This window comes from Chiloscyllium punctatum, chromosome 10, assembly GCF_047496795.1.
Source record: "Chiloscyllium punctatum isolate Juve2018m chromosome 10, sChiPun1.3, whole genome shotgun sequence".
NCBI classification, from domain to species: domain Eukaryota; kingdom Metazoa; phylum Chordata; class Chondrichthyes; order Orectolobiformes; family Hemiscylliidae; genus Chiloscyllium; species Chiloscyllium punctatum.
Genome location: NC_092748.1, coordinates 5,031,531 through 5,044,783, shown reverse-complemented (window position 1 = coordinate 5,044,783; position 13,253 = coordinate 5,031,531). Strand labels below are relative to the sequence as shown.

Genomic DNA, 13,253 nt, shown 5'->3' with positions numbered 1-13,253 from the left:
TGAACCGAGATTTTGGTAAATGGGGCTTGTGTCTTCACGTATTATGAAGTTGCGTGACCTAAAATATGCCATTTTATAAAACAAAATGGCTTTACAAGTCAGTAAACTCTCCTTGGATTCTGCTGGGACTCAGATCCTTGCTCCGTTGACAGGAGGTCTGAGGCCTGGTCACAGCTACAGTTAATGTGGCATGTGTTGTTCACATGAGAGGTTCAGGTCTATCTGGGGGTGTGTGAATACTAGGTAAATTTCCAGATATCCATTTGATTATGATGCATGTGTCTTACAGTATCTAACTTAGAATCCAGCGGAGAAAGAAATGTGCTATAAAATTAGGTTGTGTGTTGGCTTGGTGGTCACAAAGGCATCTCTGCACAGGAAAATGACTCCATGCTCCAGCAGCAGGTTCAATGATAATTTCCCACTGATGTTCTTCACCTGGGAGAAAGATTCCTAACCTCCAGTTTGATCAGTGAGGAGAACCCAATCACGTGATTCATACCTGTCCCTGGTACTTCTACCCAGCAGGACCAGCAGCAACTCTACTCAGTGAAGCCTTGGTCCACAGGATTTGGAGGGCTGTAGAGAGAGATTAGATAGTTGAAAGAGGTGCAGTCCTGGCATAAATAAATTCAAAAAAGGGAACGTTATGTAAAGGGCAACAATAATCGAGGAATCGAATAGCAGTGTATTAATTAAAGGGTGAGAGGTTATGACACACCAAGGTACAGAGGCACCTGGGTATCCTGGAACATGAATCACAAAGGGCTTATCATTGCAGATACAGTGGAACTCAAGGTGTTTGGAATGTTAGCCTTTATTGTAAAGAGACTGGGATACAAAAGTCGAGCTGTTTTACTAGCTTTTGTACAGGGCATTGATGAGACCATTGTGTACCATCTTGTTCCCCTCACTTAAAGAAGGATACAAGTGCATTGGAAGCAGTTCAAAGAAGGATGATTTCTGGGTTGAGAGGGTTATCCGTATGAGGAAAAGTTCCCACCCTTGCCCTCGAGATTTTCTTCCCTTCCCCCGACTGCGTGACCATCCGAGGTGTGTGTGGGGCCCGTGAACTCTGCACACGGAGGTCCATGCGTCGGCATGGCAGCAGGATCTCTGAGTGGCTTAGAAAGAACACCAATTAGTTCCGAACCCATTGGAATTTAGAAGAATGAGAAGTGCTTTTATTGAAACAAAAAGAAGCTCCGAGGGACTTGGCAGAGTAGATGCACCGAAAACGACACCAGTTTAAAAAGGAAAGGTTTCCTGTTTAAGACTGAGATGAGGAGAATTTCTCTGTCTGAGTGTTGAGAACCTGTTATTCACTTCCTCCGGGCCACTGAGCAAATTAGGAATGGGCAACAAATGCTGACCTTACTAATGATGCCCGTAACATCTGAAAGGTTAAAGAAAGGAACCTCCCAATACACTTGATCTTGTGTTCACCCATACATGCAATCTCCAAAAACTGGGAGCAGGAGCCCCGGCTGACTGTAATGGTTTTATCCCACTCCCTCCTTCATCCCCGAACTCGAGCCTCAGCACTATCACCTCAGTGTGGAACAGACGATGAGTAAAAATCTTTGATCCCTTGACGAGAGCAGCGGTTTTTGCTGCACAACATTAAAACTGTAACACAAACGGGAATGACGTACGTATCCAAAAAGGATTGAAAGACTAACCCTTTTTTCTGTTAAAAAGAGGTGACAGGTGACCAAATGGAGGCTTTTGAGATTGTGGAAGTTTTGATGGAGTGCATATGGAGAAAATGTTGCCTCTTATAAGGGACAGCATAACTCGATGAATATACAAAATTAGGAGCATGAGTAGGCCGGTGAAGCGTTGAGGCCTGCACTACCTTTCAATAAGCTCATAACTGATCTGTTTGTGTTCTGGCTTCCACATTGCCATATGTCCCCTCTCACTGCCTAACCTGAATCTGTTTACCTCCACCTTTAAAAAATATTCCAATACCTTGTCCCTGTTGCCTTCTGTGTGCAACCTTTGAACTCACCGCTAAATTTAAGGAAACTGAAAACCCTCGCCCAGCAATTTTAAAATGGTGCCACGTGTTTTGGACCCAAAGGCAAGAGTGAGCATCTTTTCTACGTCCATTTTGTCAAGACCATTCATGATCGTATCAATTTCAATGAAATCATCTCTAACTCTTCTAAACTCCAGTAGAAATAGGCCCAACCTATCCAGTCTTTCTTTGTAAGTTCATTCCAGGCATTTATCGAGTAAACCTCCTTTGATCTGCCATCTAAAACAGTTATATCTGTCCATAAAATAAGGAGATGAAACTGCACACAGTATTGAAGATGTGGTCCCATCAATACCCTGTGTAACTGAAGCACAACATCCTTACATAAACGTTCATTTCATCTTGTAACGATGACATTCTGTTAGGTGCTGTGATCAATTTCTGTACCTCAAGAATAACCCTTTGATACTCATGCATCTGAATCCCTCTGCACCTTGAGTTCTGGAGTTGTTAATCGTTTAAGTAATACCCTGCTGTTTATTCCTTTGCCAAAGCGAACAACTGCACATTTTCCCACTTTATACTCCATCTACCAGATGTTTGCCCACTCACTTGACCAACCAATTTAAATCTGTTATGTAATTTTTGCAATGTACTTTCCTGCCTGACTTATTGTTTGCAAATTTAGCCACTCTTCCTTCAGTCCCCTCTTGGAGTCATTGATATAAATTGTGAAAACTTGAGGGCCTAGCACAGACTTCTGCAAAACCCTACTCCTCATATCCTGTCACACCCTTTTCTGCCCAGCCTGCTTTTTGCCAGTCAACCAATCTCCTATCCATGTGAATATGTTAGCCCCTGTACCATGAGCCTCCTACTTTGCGCAATGGCTTTCTGTGTGCGACCTGGTCGAATGCCTTTTGGAAATGTGTGGGCACTGTTCATCTCTGGTGCTTGTTTCTTGTTCCAAGAATTCCAATCAAATGATTAAACATAATTTCATGTTCACAAGACCATGGTGACACTTCCTGACCACCTTGGATTGTTTTTCCCAAGTGCCAAGCAAGCTAACTGGCCTCTTTTAGATTTTCCTCTTCTTGAATAGCCGGGTTATATTCGCTATTTTCCAGTCTAATTGAACCATTCCAGAATCTCCCAAACTTTGGAAAATAAATACTAATGCATCACATCCCTCATTAACATTCGAGGATGAAGTCTATCTGGACCCAGAGATTTAACGACCTATCAGTTTGTTCCATACTGTTTCCTCAGTGATGATTATTTTACCAAAGTGCTCTTGTTCTTTTACTTCCTCATTTACGTGCGTTATGAGGATGTTCATCATATCCTTTGTACTGAAGACAGAAGCAAATTATTTATTGAATTTTTAAAAATTATTTACTATTAATGCCCTTTTCTCTCTTTCTAGAAGATGAGCACTCACTTTCTTTACTATTTTCCTGCTTCTACAGACCAGTAGAAACTCTTCCAATCTGTTTTTGCATTTTTAGCTAAATGCTTTTCATGCTTCAATTTGTTTTATCAAGATTAACCTTTAAGCCATTCACAGCCATTCTTTGTATTTGAGCCAGTCATTTGTCCTACCGCATGCCTTTGCATAATTGTAAGTGTTTTCCTAAAATTTCAGCTTTCCTTAACTTCTTTAATCACAGATAGTGAGTGTTCTCCTTGGAATTTTTTTTAACAGTAGAAATATACTTGTAATATTCTGAAATATCCCTTTAAAATTTCTGCCACTGCTTCTCTACTGATCTGTCTCTTGGCTAATATGTCAGATCACTTCAGCTGTCTCAGCTTTTACGTCAAAATCGTTGCCTTTTTTTTTATAAAGTTCAAAATCTTAATCCAAGATTCAGCTTCCACATTTCAAACTGATCGATTGATTGAATTTGACAATGATGTTATCATCGCTGCTACATTGGGGTGCTTTTATGGTCCTTCGTTAATGCTGTCATTCCCAAAAATCACAAATGTCAGTCTCCGGCCAATTTGATTCACTCTGCATTATCTTCAAGTAGTAGTTGGAGGCAGCCCTGACCAGTATTCTAGCAATAGTATTGAAGACCAACATTCTGTCTGTTATCTGCTGTGCAAGGCAAAGCCACTCAGGTCTTCGCAAGTTATGCCCACACTTACTGAAGCACTGACTTGCCCAGTTCCAGAAGTTACTGCCGTGCATGAATCTTAGAGGTTTCTTTCTTTAGCTGTTCCAGCAATGACTTCCATCAATGACCTCCAGCATCAGGTCAGAAGTGGGAATATTCACTGATAATTGCACAATGTTCAGCACCATTCGCCAATCCTCAGATACTGAAGCAGTCCATGTCTGAGTGTGACAAGACCTTGACAGTGTCCAACTTTGGGCTGACAACCTTCATACCACAGAAGCCACAGGCTTCTCCAACAAGAGGTAATCTGCCAACCACTCCTTGATATTCAATGGTGTTGCCATCACTGAATCCTCCACTGTCAACATCCTGAATGTTAGCATTGACCAGAAACGAACTGAACTAATCATATAAATCTGTGGCTTCTAGAACAGCTCAAAGACAAGGAACTCCTGACTTCACAAAGTCTGTCCAGGGCACAAGTTAAGAGTCTGATGGAATACTTCTCTCTTGTTTGGATGAGTGTAGCCCAAACTTCATTGAAAGACCTTAACACCAGCCAGGGCAAAGCAGTCCCTTTTGAAAGGCCACACATGCACAAATGTTCACAATAGCAGCAGAGTGCACTATTCACAGAAATTCACCAAAGCTCCTTATACAGCATCTTTAAACCCCCATGACCACTTCCATCTCGACAGGCAAGAGCAGCAGATACTTGGGAACACAACTACCTGCAAGTTCCTCTCCAAGCCACTCACTATCCTACGTCAACCAACACAAAATGGTTTGCAGTGGTCTAAGAAGGCAGCTCATTGTCGCCTTTTCCAGGGCAGTTAGCAAAGGGCAATAAATGTTTACCTCGTCAGCGATATCTACATACAATCATGGCTTTTCAAAGAAATAAATGCAGCTAATAAGATAGATAGTTCAGAAGAAATCTAGTTGGGAATTCAAGAGAAACTTTTTTTTTATCCTGAGGGTGGTGAGAATGTGGAGCTCATTGCTGCAGGGAGTGTTTGTAGTCTAAATGCATTGAAGGAGAAACAAGCAGACGTTTGAGTGAGAATGGAATAGAGGTCGACTAAGGTACATTCGGATTGGGACAAAAAAAATGAAACGAAGCTCAGGTGGAATGTAAACACGAGCTTGGAGTAGATGGGTTGATTGGCCCATGGTCCCTTACAATGACCTCACCTCATGTCCTGATCATGTGCCAAATTTGAATTGACAAATCTGAAGAGTATGGCCACTTCCAGAAGCAGGGTGTCCAGGTAATATTTTCCCTCTCTGATGTGGTACCATTCATTCCAGTCTTCACCACTGACTCAAAGCTCCTTTAGTTGCAAAAAACATACTACAGACCTATTTGCTCTGGTGTCCAGCCGCTCGCATATGTTGCAGAAGCAACACATCACCTGTCCTGCCAGCACTATCCTATTTTATTTCATTTATTAATTAATTATTCTAGTATCTCTAGATCTTAACAGTTGAGGAATCCCCCCACGCTTTCCAATCTATTGTATGTTTTTAAACATTTTCAATGTTTACACTTAACTTATTTTGTAAACAAGAAAAAAAGACCATTAACTTAAGGACAAACTGAAGACGATCTTACACTCACTCAAAAGACAAGAAATGTTCACCAATCCAGTGCTTTCCTTGCGCTCACATTGCATTGTGACTTAGATGCTACTCCGCAGTCTCAATGTCAGTAGACCTCTCAGTCTGCACCTTTTATCCTCTTTCACTTGTGTCTTGCTATTGAGCCTTTGAATTGAATAAACCTTGACCACTCAGTAGATATTTAGTTTCTTTTCCTGTAGTAGAGGAAAAAAGTCAATTTCTGGAAGCTGAGAAAGTTCAAGCAAAAACAACTAAACACTCCTTTACCTTCCAGCCTTTCTTTCCCTGAAGAATTCATCTCTGACACTCTATTGTATGTTGCACACAAGTGCTAAGTCACACTAAGATAGCTACTTATAGATGCTCCTAACGCACAGTCACTGGAGGATCCATTTGAGCTGCTTAATCAAAGTGTTTTTTTTTTGCTGGAATCCTTGAATTCAGTTTAATAATATAAACTAAATTAGGTTTGTCCAAAATAAAATTAACAATTTAGACTTCCTTGCCCAATGGTGCACATACTCCGTCCTTGGGTACATTGAGTTTGCTGGATGAATTTACATGCTCCTACCAATAGACCAAGTCTGTTTTTAATCGAGCTGTTGTTTCATTCAAGCCCTTGATAAAATACCCTGCTTAATGCTGGAAACTTCAGAATTTGTTTGTTTAATGTTAACTTAAATTTGTGATACAATTCAATATGGAAATGGACCTTTTGGCAAACATTTCTCTTACAAGCTGTTGCTGGGTGTGAAGTAGAAGGAATAACTGTTGGGTCTATCCTATTATCTTGTTGTGTGGAAATTAGATAAGAACAATTTGGAAGTGCTTTTACCATGTTATTGAGAGAAGCACTAAGATGTCACACATATTTCAAGTCCTTTTTACCAATGTTGTCCTTATCTTGTGTGAACTGCAAAGTCTTTCTTATTTCACACACTTCAGATGCCTCAAAGCTTCATAACAACATTTTGGATTCATCCAACAGAGAGAAGCTCCGAACTGAGGAAGTGGAACACTGAGCATGTTGACTTTGACTTTGTTTGCCAAGAGTGTTGGGCAAGCAAAACTCGTAAATTATTCTGATCGAAGCAGACTCGACCCAATGGTGCATGATCTTTTGACAGTGTTTGGTGAAAAGTGCTGAAGTCCTGAGACAGACAAGTGTATAATTAATGTGCATTGTAAACTAGTGCTTTTGTATCTCCAGTACCATCAAATCGCCACCTGCAAGCCTTTGGTGATTGACTTTCTATGTACAAAATATTAACTTGTTTATATTTTTGTATAAAAATGCAGTGTGCTTTTTATGGTGTCGACCATTGCTGGTATAATCATGAGCCATTTTCTCTTTTTGAGGAGATCAGAGTCTAAAAGCACACTTTGTGCCGTTGTTCCTGCTCTGTGCTTTTGGGAGCCTTATAATGAAGGAGAATATTTCCCAAGGGCAGCCTTCTACTGAGGATTTTATTTTTAACAAATCGCAAAGTATTCATTGAAAAAAAACAGAGGCTTTCACCACAGAGCATGAATACCCAGAGACTGAGGTGCTAGTGCCAGGGAGAATAGAACCTACAATGTGTTTGCCGAGCAACCGGAGTTGTGCATTGGACAGGTGACTCACTTGGTGTTATGCCCTGAATCTTCAGAAGTTGGGACATATTTTCTTTTTAAAAGATTTTTTTTAAAAAAACATTTCAACTTTTTAAGCTATTTACGTATTAAATCAATACTTTAAAAAAAGAGATTTGTGTATAACACAGTATATGAAAAATGTGTGTTTTAATATTAAAAAGTCACAATGCAGAATCTATTTGTTGTCCTGACCAGCTGCATCACTGTTGTACCTTTGCAGCTCTTCTGTATAATGTATTTTAACCACTTGATATATTGCTGCCTTTCATTTATGTTATGTAGTTTTATAAATGTCTAAACACATTTGGCTGTTGAAAAATTGTATCATTTTGCTTTACAAATGACAAATAGATCTGTCACCCTCTGTTTCTCTCTTCCCCCCTCCCCCCCCACCCATTATTAAACTTTTCTCCCTTTTTTAAGTGAATATGATGTGAATGAATCAGTGTTTAACTTTGAATATCAAGTACTTTTAAAAATTGAATGTCTCCCACTTGTTGGATGTTTAAAGTAACTTATCAGCATAACCTCTCTAAATTATGCTTGTGTTTCTCTGCTCCTTTTCTGAATATGTTGTAGAGAACATAGAACATTACAGGTAGTACAGGCCCTTTGGCCCTCCATGTTGCACCGACTAGTGGAACCAATCTGAAGCCTATCTATCTGACACCATATTCCATTTTCATTGATATGTTTCTCCAATGACCATTAAAATGCCCTTCAAGTTGGCAAGTCTACTACTGTCACAGGCAGTGCGTTCCACACCCCTATTACTCTGAGTAAAGAAACTACCTCTGACATCTGTCACCCCTCAAATATCTTATATGTCTCAAGTCACTTCTCAACCTTCTCTTTAGCAAAAACAGCCTCAAGACCCACAACCTTCCTCGTAAGACCTTCCCTCCATACCAGGCAACAACCTAGTAATTCTCTCTTAATGCTTTCCAAAGCTTCTACATCTTTCCTATGATGTAGGAACTGTTGGCAGTACTCTGGCCGCACCAGAGTTTTATACAGCTGCAGCATGATCTCATGGTTCTGAAACTCAATCCCTCTACCGGTAAAAGCTAACACACCATAACCCTATCAAACTGGGTGGCAACTTTCAAAGATCAATGTACCTGGACACTGAGATCTTTCTGCTCATCTACATTACCAAGAATCTTAACCATTAGCCCAGTACTCTGCATTCCCGTTACTCCTTCCAAAGTGAATCACCTCACACTTTTCTGCATTAAACTCCATTTGCCACCTCTTAGCACAGCTCTGCATCTTATCTATGTCTCTCTGTAACCTGCAACATCCTTCATCACTATTCACAACTCTACCGACCTTAGTGTCGTCCACAAGTTTACTAACCCATCCTTCTACGCCCACATTCAGGTCATTTACGAAAATGACAAAACAGATCCTTGTGGCACCCCAGTAGTTAACTGAACTCCAGGATGAATATTTCCCATCAACCATCACCCTCTGTGCTTGTTCAGCTAGCCAATTTCTGATCCAAATCACCCTCAATCCCATGCCTCCGTATTTTGTGCAATCGCCTACTATGGGGAACCTTATCAAATGCCTTACTGAAATTCATTGTGTTTTAATTTTCTGGATGACAGTATAAGGGACTGGTTTTCCCTCTAATATTACTTTGATACCTGGCAGGTCTTCTCTCAGGTTCCCGGGCGGTGAGTAGCAACAGACTGTAGGGCTGAGATGCTAGTGTATCCTGGTCTTGGTAGTATTCACATTGACCATTTTCAGCTGCTCAGTTCTGAGGGGAACATGCCCAAGATTGACTGTCCTCTGTAGAATTACTACTAATTGTAACTCCCAACATTCAAGTTCAGATGGAGATTGAAAGGAATCTCTTCTGAAAGAGCCTCATTAGCTTGTTAACGGTGTTTATAGTGTAGGAAGAGATTGGACTCACTGCATCACTGAAGAAATATTGCTGGAGACCAGAATTCAAATAAAAAAGCAGAATTTGCTGGAGAGATTCGGCATTTGTGGAGAGAGAAACAGACTGAATTTCTGAGTCCGATATGACACTACGTTTTCCAACTTGAAATACTAACTTCTGTCTTCATAGATGCTGCCAGACCTGCTGCATTTCTGCAGCATTTCTCTTTACTTGTTTCTGTTTCCTGTATCTGCAGTATTTTGCTTTCATTTGCTGGAGTCTAAGGTCTTTTTAAGTTCAACAGTTTATGACCTATTTTCACTCATGAGCAGCTGTTTTCAAGATCTTTCCACTCCCATCATAACTAACATAGCTGACCATTTACATCCTGGAGGATTAATTCATTACTGTACACGTTATGTTTGGAATTTGTAAGGGCTGGGCCACTTAGGACTAAGATTAAGGCAAAAGGTAAGTAGTGGCCAATCTTTGGCAATCTCCACCCCAGAGAGTTGTGAATGCTCAGCAATTGTGTATGTAATCAATAGGTTTTTGGGTATTCAAGGGTTTTTGGAATCTGGGGATACCTGTGAGAAGGTGGAGTTGAGCTGGAAGATTATTGAATGGTGAAGCAGAATTGAAGGGCTGAATGGCCAACTCTTGATTCTCTTACATATGATTCGGAGGTGGGAGGAGAAGCTGTGGAAGTTTCACGAGTGGATTCGCAATTACTGCAGGGCTCTGCAAACCAACTTTCATCTTTACCTCACTGACTGACTGTCTGCCCAATAAAAGCAGAGAGAGATAGAGTGACCAAAGCTAGTCAGGTCGTCATGACAGATGAAAGGTGTGCAATCATTGTGACATTGCTACTGAGTTGAGATACAGGTCCCCTACTTGTTTGAGGACAGGTGTGAAAGGCTGATGGAGGAACTTGGCTGAGATCCAGGACTGCTTTAAATCTGAACAGATCAGAAACTTCAAACTACTTGTTAACACTTTAAATGTATCCATTCTATTTTTTTTCTTTTTTAGAAAAAGTATCCATTTTATTCATTTCATTATGGGTTGTGGTAATATTTTTCACATTCTCACCTCTCTCTGGTTAATGATGGTCATCTGAATTCCCTATCAGATTTATTAGGGATGATCTCCTCTTACCCTAAACCTAAGACCTCTAGTTCTGGACTCCCCTAACCCAGGGAAAATAGCTTGTCTGTTTATCCTATCCATGTCCCTCATCACCCCTCAGCCTCCAGTACTCCAGGGAAAATAGCCCCAGCTTATTCAACCTCTCCCTATTGCTCAAACCCTCCAACATCATTGTGAAATCTTTTCTGAACCCTTTCATGTTTCAGAGTCCCTACAGTGTGGAAACAGGCCATTTGGCCCAACAAATCCACACTGATCCTCTGAAGAGTAACCCAATCCCCCACTACTCTACATTTCCCCTGACTAAAGCACTTCACCTCCCTGAACACTATGGGCAATTTAGCATAGCCAATTCACCTAAACTGCACATCTTTGGATAGTGGGAGGAAACCAGAGCACCCGGAGGGAACCCACGCAGACACTGGGAGAATGTGCAAACTCCACACAGACAGACACCCAAGGTTGGAATTGAACCTGGGACCCTGTTGCTGTGAGGCAGCAGTGCCCCAAGAGGTTGGACAAACTTGTATTATTCCACTACAAGCATTGAAGGTTGAGGGGCGACCTAATAGAAATGTGTAAAATTATGAGAGGTGTGGATAGTTGGAGTATCTTTCCCAGGGTGGACATGTCAAATAGCAGGGGGCATAGATTTAAGGTGAGAAAGGGAAAGTTTAATGATGCGCAAGGGAAGTTTTTTTTAAAAATCCGATGGCAGTAGATGCCAGGAAAGCAATGGCAGGGGTGGTGGTAAAAGCAAAGACGAAATCAAAGATTAAGAGGCATTCAGACAATGAACAGGCACAGAGTAGGGGGATATGAAACGTGGAGGCAGACGTGATTAGTTTAGAATGGCATTGTGGTCAGCACAGGCATGGTAGGCCAAAGGGCCTGTTCCTGGACTACTGTTCTATGTCCTTAACATAAACATGAGAGCTGCTCATTTTCAGTTTACAACCATAACCATGGCAGGTGCCCATAGCGTTAGGTGCATTAGTCAAAGGGAAATGGGACTGGGTGGGTTACTCTTCAGAGGGTCAGTTGAGCTGAAGGGCCTGTCTCCACACTGTAGGGAATCTAATCTAATCTCTCCTTACAGCTACAACACACTAATCCAGGCAATATCCTTGTAAACCTCTTCTGCCCCTCTCCAAAGGCTCTATATCCTTCCTATAGTGTGGGGACCAGACCTGCTCACAATATTCCAAATGCGGCCTAATTAAAGTCTCATGACTTGCCAACGCTTATACTCAATGCCCTGACCAATGAAGGCAAGCATACCGCATGCCTTCTTTCCCTCGTTACTCTCTTCCTAATTCGTGTATAAAATGCTTTGGGATTCTCCTTAATCCTTCTTGCCAAGGACATTCCATGACCTGTCTCAGCCCTGCTAATTTAGTTTTAAGTTCTTTTCTGCTTCCTTAATACTCTTCAAAGGCCTTGATTATTTTTGTTTCCTAAATCTAACATATGCTTCCTTATTTTTAATCTCAACTTTCTAAATATTTCTTGTCCTCCAAATTCCTGACCTTTCCATCCTTATCTTTCATCCTCACAGGAACCTGTTGGTCTTGAACTCTGATCATGTGGCCTTTCAACTACTCCACATGTCAGATGTGGATTTAGCTTCAAACAATTGCCCCCAGTCTAATTTCTCCAGTTCCTGCCTAATACTGTTCAAATTAGCCTTCCCCCAATTTAGCACTTTCACCTGAGAACCAGTCTTATCTTTTCCCAACTGTCTTAAAGCCTATGGAATTTCGATCACTTCTCCCCCACTGAAACTTTGGTCACCTGGCCAGACTCATTCCCAATACAAGTTAAATATGGCCCCTACACTATAGACTATCTACATATTGTTTCATGAACCCATCCTGGATGCACGTAATCCAATTCTGCCCCATCTAATCCTCTCACATGAAGGGAGTCCTTAGTGAATATTGGGGAAATTAAAGTCATCCACTACCACAATGCTGTTTTTACATATTTGTTCCTTTGGTCTCCATTGGTTGTTGAGAGGCCTATAGTATAACTCCATCATAGTGATTGCACCATTCTTATTCCAGAGTTCATATGGCCTCACTGGATGAGCCCTCCAGGATGTCCCTTCATAGTGTAGCTGTGACATTCTCCTTGATCAGTAATGCAACACCTCCAGCCCTTTTTTACCCTCTCTATCATGCCTGAAACACCGAAACCCTGGGACTTTGAGCTGTCAATCCTGCCCCTTCATTCAACCATGTTTCTCTTGTGGCTACCACATCACAGTCCCATGTACTAATCCAGGCTCTGAGCTTATCGGCCTTACCTGTTGTACTCCTTGCATTAAAATAATTACACTTCAAACAGCTAGTCCTGCCATAGTCATAACCATGGCCCTGCCTGTTCCTCCTGGTAGATTACTTGATTTACCTTATGTCATTAATTACTCCACTTGCTGACCTACTGCTCTGGTTTCCACCCTCTACTACATAGATTGAACCCTCCCAAATAGGACTAACAAACCTCCCTGCCAGAATATTAGTGTCCCTCCAGTTTAGGTGCAACCTGTCCTCATGTACAGGTCCTGTCTGCCCTGGAAGAGATCCTAATGATCCAGATATCTGAATCCCTCCCTCCTCCACCAGTTCTTCAGCCACACATTCAATTGCATGATCTTCCTCTTACTAGCCTCACTAGCTAATGGCACAGGGAATAATCTTGAGGTGATAACATAGGGGTCCTGTCTTTCAACTTCTTACCAAACTCTCTGAACTCTCTTCGCAGGAGCTCATCTTTCTCTCTACCTACGTTGGTGGTAACAATATGGACCACAACCTCTGGCTGCTCACCC

General features: G+C 41.4%; 1 protein-coding gene across 3 annotated transcripts in view; it reads left to right on the top strand.

The window, feature by feature from the left end:
• The window catches only part of ahr2 (aryl hydrocarbon receptor 2), a 155,549-nt gene extending 147,769 nt beyond the window's left edge, over positions 1 to 7,780 (top strand). For 2 of the 3 annotated variants that reach the window (XM_072578369.1, XM_072578371.1), the window contains one exon: positions 6,725 to 7,780. The gene's annotated coding sequence lies outside the window, so the exon portion shown is untranslated. Of the gene's footprint in view, positions 1 to 6,681 lie in introns of all 3 variants that reach the window. The other variant, XM_072578370.1, reaches the window with a different exon arrangement.
• The last annotated feature ends 5,473 nt before the right edge of the window (positions 7,781 to 13,253 follow it).